We start from the raw sequence: 7,500 nt of genomic DNA on the forward strand, positions 1-7,500 counted from the left end.
CCCCCCCCCCCCCCGCCCCCGACAGGCACAGGTGCAGGCCGGGCACGGGCGCGGCCCAGCGAGCCGGCTGTAACAGAGAAGGCGGCGTTCTGGAGAGCGTTACAAATTCTTTGCATCTCTTTCGGGCGTGCACCGTGCCCCCCCGAAACACACCCGCCCCCCCCCCCCCCCCCCCAAGACCCCGTCTGCCACCTCCCGCATACGTGCGCGCAACACAGACGCGCCGACGCAGACGAGCGCCCCCCCCACCTCCCCCCCCCACACACCTCCCAGGCCGAGACCCCTCACGAGTGGCAGACACGGGCACGCACCCAGCCCACCCACACCCGCCCCGCGCCGCCCCACGGCCGCCCCACAACTCACCCACAGGCAGGGACCCGACTGACCCTCAAGGACCACACAGGCCTCCGGGCCCCCTCTACCCGCCAAGGCAGCCAGGCGTCTGGGTCACGTCTGCCCCACAAGTACTGCCCCCGCACTGCCCCAGCGCTGCCCCGCGAGTGCTCCCCGAGGAACGGCGGGCCTCAGGGCCCGCCGTCTCCCCCCAGGGAAGACAGGCCTGCGGGTGCCCCCGGCTCCACAGCTTCCCCACCAGTGCCCCACAGCAGCCTTGCGAGTGCTCCCCGAGGAACAGCAGGCTTCTGGGTCACGGCTGCCCCGCGAGTACTGCCCCCGCGCCGCCCCACGGCTGCCCCGCAAGTGCTCCCCGAGGAACCGCAGGCCTCTGGGCCTGCCGTCTCCCCCCAGGGAAGGCAGACCTGCGGGTGCCCCTGGCCCCACAGCTGCCCCGCAGGGCCCCACGGCTGCTCCGCAAGTGCTCCCTGAGGAACAGCAGGCCTCGGGCCTGCCGTCTCCCCTCAGGAAAGACAGGCCTGCGGGTGCCCCTGGCCCCACAGCTTCCCCACCGGTGCCCCACGGCAGCCTTGCAAGTGCTCCCCGAGGAACCACAGGCCTCTGGGACACATCTGCCCCACAAGTGCTGCCCCAGTGCTGCCCCACGGCTGCTCCGCAAGTGCTCCCTGAGGAACAGCGGGCCTCTGGGTCACATCTGCCCCACAAGTGCCGCCCCACAGCCGCCCCGCGAGTGCTCCCCGAGGAACCGCAGGCCTCTGGGCCTGCAGTCTGCTTCCAGGGAACCCAGGCCTGCGGGTGCCTCTGGCCCCACAGCTTCCCAAACAGTGCCCCACGGCTGACCCGCAAGTGCTCCCCGAGGAACAGCAGGCCTCTGGATCACATCTGCCCCACAAGCGCTGCCCCAGAGCAGCCCCACGGCTGCCCCGCAAGTGCTCCCCGAGGAACCGCAGGCCTCTGGGCCTGCCGTCTCCCCCCAGGGAAGACAGGCCTGCAGGTGCCCCTGGCCCCACAGCTGCCCCTCCAGTGCTCCCTGAGGAGCAGCAGGCCTCTGGGTCACATCTGCCCCGCAAGTGCCGCCCCACGGCTGCCCCGCGAGTGCTCCCCGAGGAGCCGCAGGCCTCTGGGCCTGCAGTCTGCTTCCAGGGAACCCAGGCCTGCGGGTGCCTCTGGCCCCACAGCTTCCCAAACAGTGCCCCACGGCTGATCCGCAAGTGCTCCCCGAGGAACAGCAGGCCTCTGGATCACATCTGCCCCACAAGTGCTGCCCCAGAGCAGCCCCACGGCTGCCCCGCAAGTGCTCCCCGAGGAACCGCAGGCCTCTGGGTCACATCTGCCCCACAAGTGCTGCCCCAGTGCTGCCCCACGGCTGCCCTGCAAGTGCTCCCCGAGGAACCGCAGGCCTCTGGGCCTGCCGTCTCCCCCCAGGGAAGGCAGACCTGCGGGTGCCCCTGGCCCCACAGCTGCCCCGCAGGGCCCCACGGCTGCTCCGCAAGTGCTCCCTGAGGAACAGCAGGCCTCGGGCCTGCCGTCTCCCCTCAGGAAAGACAGGCCTGCGGGTGCCCCTGGCCCCACAGCTTCCCCACCGGTGCCCCACGGCAGCCTTGCAAGTGCTCCCCGAGGAACCACAGGCCTCTGGGACACATCTGCCCCACAAGTGCTGCCCCAGTGCTGCCCCACGGCTGCTCCGCAAGTGCTCCCTGAGGAACAGCGGGCCTCTGGGTCACATCTGCCCCACAAGTGCCGCCCCACAGCCGCCCCGCGAGTGCTCCCCGAGGAACCGCAGGCCTCTGGGCCTGCAGTCTGCTTCCAGGGAACCCAGGCCTGCGGGTGCCTCTGGCCCCACAGCTTCCCAAACAGTGCCCCACGGCTGACCCGCAAGTGCTCCCCGAGGAACAGCAGGCCTCTGGATCACATCTGCCCCACAAGCGCTGCCCCAGAGCAGCCCCACGGCTGCCCCGCAAGTGCTCCCCGAGGAACCGCAGGCCTCTGGGCCTGCCGTCTCCCCCCAGGGAAGACAGGCCTGCAGGTGCCCCTGGCCCCACAGCTGCCCCTCCAGTGCTCCCTGAGGAGCAGCAGGCCTCTGGGTCACATCTGCCCCGCAAGTGCCGCCCCACGGCTGCCCCGCGAGTGCTCCCCGAGGAGCCGCAGGCCTCTGGGCCTGCAGTCTGCTTCCAGGGAACCCAGGCCTGCGGGTGCCTCTGGCCCCACAGCTTCCCAAACAGTGCCCCACGGCTGATCCGCAAGTGCTCCCCGAGGAACAGCAGGCCTCTGGATCACATCTGCCCCACAAGCGCTGCCCCAGAGCAGCCCCACGGCTGCCCCGCAAGTGCTCCCCGAGGAACCGCAGGCCTCTGGGCCTGCCGTCTCCCCCCAGGGAAGACAGGCCTGCAGGTGCCCCTGGCCCCACAGCTGCCCCTCCAGTGCTCCCTGAGGAGCAGCAGGCCTCTGGGTCACATCTGCCCCGCAAGTGCCGCCCCACGGCTGCCCCGCGAGTGCTCCCCGAGGAGCCGCAGGCCTCTGGGCCTGCAGTCTGCTTCCAGGGAACCCAGGCCTGCGGGTGCCTCTGGCCCCACAGCTTCCCAAACAGTGCCCCACGGCTGATCCGCAAGTGCTCCCCGAGGAACAGCAGGCCTCTGGATCACATCTGCCCCACAAGCGCTGCCCCAGAGCAGCCCCACGGCTGCCCCGCATGTGCTCCCCGAGGAACCGCAGGCCTCTGGGCCTGCCGTCTCCCCCCAGGGAAGACAGGCCTGCAGGTGCCCCTGGCCCCACAGCTGCCCCTCCAGTGCTCCCTGAGGAGCAGCAGGCCTCTGGGTCACATCTGCCCCGCAAGTGCCGCCCCACGGCTGCCCCGCGAGTGCTCCCCGAGGAGCCGCAGGCCTCTGGGCCTGCAGTCTGCTTCCAGGGAACCCAGGCCTGCGGGTGCCTCTGGCCCCACAGCTTCCCAAACAGTGCCCCACGGCTGATCCGCAAGTGCTCCCCGAGGAACAGCAGGCCTCTGGATCACATCTGCCCCACAAGCGCTGCCCCAGAGCAGCCCCACGGCTGCCCCGCAAGTGCTCCCCGAGGAACCGCAGGCCTCTGGGCCTGCCGTCTCCCCCCAGGGAAGACAGGCCTGGGGGTGCCCCGGGCACCACACTCTGCCCCCGCAGAGCCCCACGGCTGCCCCGCAAGTGCTCCCCGAGGAACCGCAGGCCTCCGGGTCACATCCGCCCCACGACTACCGGGCCAGCGCTGCCCCACGGCTGCCCTGCAGCTGCTCCCCAGGGAATAGTGGGACTCTGGGCCTGCCTTCTCCCCCCAGGGAAGACAGGCCTGCGGGTGCCCCGGGCACCACAGCTGCCCCGCAGAGCCCCACGGCTGCCCCGCAAGTGCTCCCCGAGGAACAGCAGGCCTCTGGGTCACATCTGCCCCACAAGTACTGCCCCAGCCCTGCCCCACGGCTGCCCTGCAGCTGCTCCCCAGGGAACAGCGGGTCTGTGGGCCTGCCGTCTCCCCCCAGGGAAGACAGGCCTGCGGGTGCCGCTGGCACCACAGCTGCCCCACAAATGCCTCACGGCTGCCCTAGCTGTGACCCCCGGCTGCCCCGCAAGTGCTCCCCAAGGCACCCAGGCATCTGGGTCACATCTGCCCCACCCCAACTGCGCGCACACCGTGGCACTTGCACACGGGCGCACCATCTCCCCCGGCCCTTCCCATTCCCCCCTTTCGCCTCTCACCCCCCCCCCCAGCAGGCCTCTCCCCCAGCCCCAATGCCCCGTCTGCCGCCGCACGCACACGTGCACACAACATCCACCCCACCCCCTCCAACGGGCCCGAACCTCTCGCGTGCGGCAGACGCAGACGCAGACAGAGCGTCTCCCCCCAAGCCCCGCTGCCGCCACCGAATTACCGCCCACCCCCCCCGCCACACCCCGCTGTCCCCCTTCCCCCCCCCTCCCCCGCCTCTATTCACCACCCGGTTCACTGCGAATCCGGCCGCCCCCTCCCCACGCTGCCCTCGTGCAGGCTTGCCACCCACCCCCCCCACCCCCCCCACCCCCCCCACCCCCCTCCCGGCAAGGACGGCGGGAGACTTTAGGACCCAGCGGAGTCCCTGCCGGCTCCGTGCCCGGGCGGGTTAAGGGATTCCCGGTGGCGAGCGGGGATCTAACCCCGGCTGCCGAGTCTCTACCCTGCCGCGCCCCTGGCCGTGCCCGTGCCCCGGCGCTCCCGCCTTCCTTTCTCAGCCGCTCGGCTCGCTCACTCTCTCTGCTGCGCGCCTGCCCGCCCCTGCCGCGGCTGGAGAACCCACTGAACCCCCCCCCGCCCCCAGCACACACACCGCCCCCCCCCCCCACCTTACCGACCCAAAACCTACTCCGAAAAGAGGCACCGCGTGCCTGCCGCCCTCTCCCCGGCCCACCTCTGCGCCGTGCTCGCCGCCCGCTCTCGCCTGCCTCTGCACCGGCACCCCTTCCCCGCCGCTGCCGCTTGCCGGGCAGTGGTGTGCTCGCGCGCCCGCGCAGGGCGCGAAGCCGCGGACCGCCACGCCCCACCCCCACCCCCGCCCCCGACCCGATCCGGGTCAGGGTGGCGGCTCTGCCAGTGGCGCTTAAATCACGAACGAAAAAAAGTTAGAACTTACTTTTTCGCCCACCCCAACCCCTCCCCCCACCCACATACCCCCCCCCTCGCCCGACAGCCCCCCCCCCCCCCCCCCCCGCCGGGACGATCCGGGTCAGGCTGGCGGCTATGCCAGTGACGCTAAAAACGTGAACGAAAAAAAAAGATCAAAATTATTTATAACCACCCGGTGATAAATCAAAATTATTTATCACCCCCCGGCCCCCCCGCCGCCCCAGCCCCCCCTCCCCCCCACCCCCCCCCCCGCAAGAAACACCCTGCCCGCACGCACATGTTGGAAGGGAGGATCCGGGTCAGGCTGGCCCCTGTGCCGGTGACGCTTAAACCATGAACGAAAAGAAAAAACAAAAATATCACCCCCACCCCACACCGGCTGCCCGGTGTCCCCGGCTCCGGGGACCGGCTCGGCTGCCACGTCTACCCGGCTCCGGGGATAGGCGGGCAGGTCTACTTCGCTCCGGGGACCGGACCGGCTGTCAGGTCTACCCGGCTCCGGGGACCGGGTCGGCTGTCAGGTCTACCCGGCTCCGCGGACCGGATCGGCTGTCAGGTCTACCCGGCTCCGGGGACCGGGTCGGCTGTCAGGTCTACCCGGCTCCGGGGAGCGGGTCGGCTGTCAGGTCTACCCGGCTCCGGGGACCGGGTCGGCTGTCAGGTCTACCCGGCTCCGCGGACCGGATCGGCTGTCAGGTCTACCCGGCTCCGGGGACCGGGTCGGCTGTCAGGTCTACCCGGCTCCGGGGACCGGGTCGGCTGTCAGGTCTACCCGGCTCCGGGGACCGGGTCGGCTGTCAGGTCTACCTCGCTCCGGAGACCGCCTCGGCTGTCAGGTCTACCCGGCTCCGGGGACCGGGTCGGCTGTCAGGTCTACCCGGCTCCGGGGACCGGGTCGGCTGTCAGGTCTACCCGGCTCCGGGGACCGGGTCGGCTGTCAGGTCTACCCGGCTCCGGGGAACGGATCGGCTGTCAGGTCTACCCGGCTCCGGGGACCGTTTCGGCTGTCAGGTCTACCCGGCTCCGGGGACCGGGTCGGCTGTCAGGTCTACCCGGCTCCGGGGACCGGGTCGGCTGTCAGGTCTACCCGGCTCCGGGGACCGGGTCGGCTGTCAGGTCTACCCGGCTCCGGGGACCGGGTCGGCTGTCACGTCTACCCGGCTCCGGGGAGCGGGTCGGCTGTCAGGTCTACCCGGCTCCGGGGACCGGATCGGCTGTCAGGTCTACCTCGCTCCGGAGACCGCCTCGGCTGTCAGGTCTACCTCGCTCCGGGGACCGGATCGGATGTCAGGTCTACCCGGCTCCGGGGACCGGATCGGCTGCCAGGTCTACCTCGCTCCGGGTCGTTATCGGCTCTCAGGTCTACCCGGCTCCGGGGACCGTTTCGGCTGTCAGGTCTACCCGGCTCCGGGGACCGTTTCGGCTGTCAGGTCTACCCGGCTCCGGGGACCGGATCGGCTGTCAGGTCTACCCGGCTCCGGGGACCGGGTCGGCTGTCAGGTCTACCCGGCTCCGGGGACCGTTTCGGCTGTCAGGTCTACCCGGCTCCGGGGACCGGGTCGGCTATCAGGTCTACCGGGCTCCGGGGACCGGATCGGCTGTCAGGTCTACCCGGCTCCGGGGACCGGATCGGCTGTCAGGTCTACCCGGCTCCGGGGACCGGGTCGGCTGTCAGGTCTACCCGGCTCCGGGGACCGGGTCGGCTGTCAGGTCTACCCGGCTCCGGGGACCGTTTCGGCTGTCAGGTCTACCCGGCTCCGGGGACCGTTTCGGCTGTCAGGTCTACCCGGCTCCGGGGACCGGGTCGGCTGTCAGGTCTACCCGGCTCCGGGGACCGGGTCGGCTGTCACGTCTACCCGGCTCCGGGGACCGGGTCGGCTGTCAGGTCTACCCGGCTCCGGGGACCGGGTCGGCTGTCAGGTCTACCCGGCTCCGGGGACCGGATCGGCTGTCAGGTCTACCCGGCTCCGGGGACCGGGTCGGCTGTCAGGTCTACCCGGCTCCGGGGACCGGGTCGGCTGTCAGGTCTACCCGGCTCCGGGGACCGTTTCGGCTGTCAGGTCTACCCGGCTCCGGGGACCGGATCGGCTGTCAGGTCTACCCGGCTCCGGGGACCGGGTCGGCTGTCAGGTCTACCCGGCTCCGGGGACCGGATCGGCTGTCAGGTCTACCCGGCTCCGGGGACCGGATCGGCTGTCAGGTCTACCCGGCTCCGGGGACCGGGTCGGCTGTCAGGTCTACCCGGCTCCGGGGACCGGGTCGGCTGTCAGGTCTACCCGGCTCCGGGGACCGTTTCGGCTGTCAGGTCTACCCGGCTCCGGGGACCGTTTCGGCTGTCAGGTCTACCCGGCTCCGGGGACCGGATCGGCTGTCAGGTCTACCCGGCTCCGGGGACCGGGTCGGCTGTCACGTCTACCCGGCTCCGGGGACCGGGTCGGCTGTCAGGTCTACCCGGCTCCGGGGACCGGGTCGGCTGTCAGGTCTACCCGGCTCCGGGGACCGGATCGGCTGTCAGGTCTACCCGGC

The sequence above is a fragment of the Larus michahellis genome, unplaced genomic scaffold (genome assembly GCF_964199755.1).
Source record: "Larus michahellis unplaced genomic scaffold, bLarMic1.1 SCAFFOLD_78, whole genome shotgun sequence".
Taxonomy (NCBI): Eukaryota; Metazoa; Chordata; class Aves; order Charadriiformes; family Laridae; genus Larus; species Larus michahellis.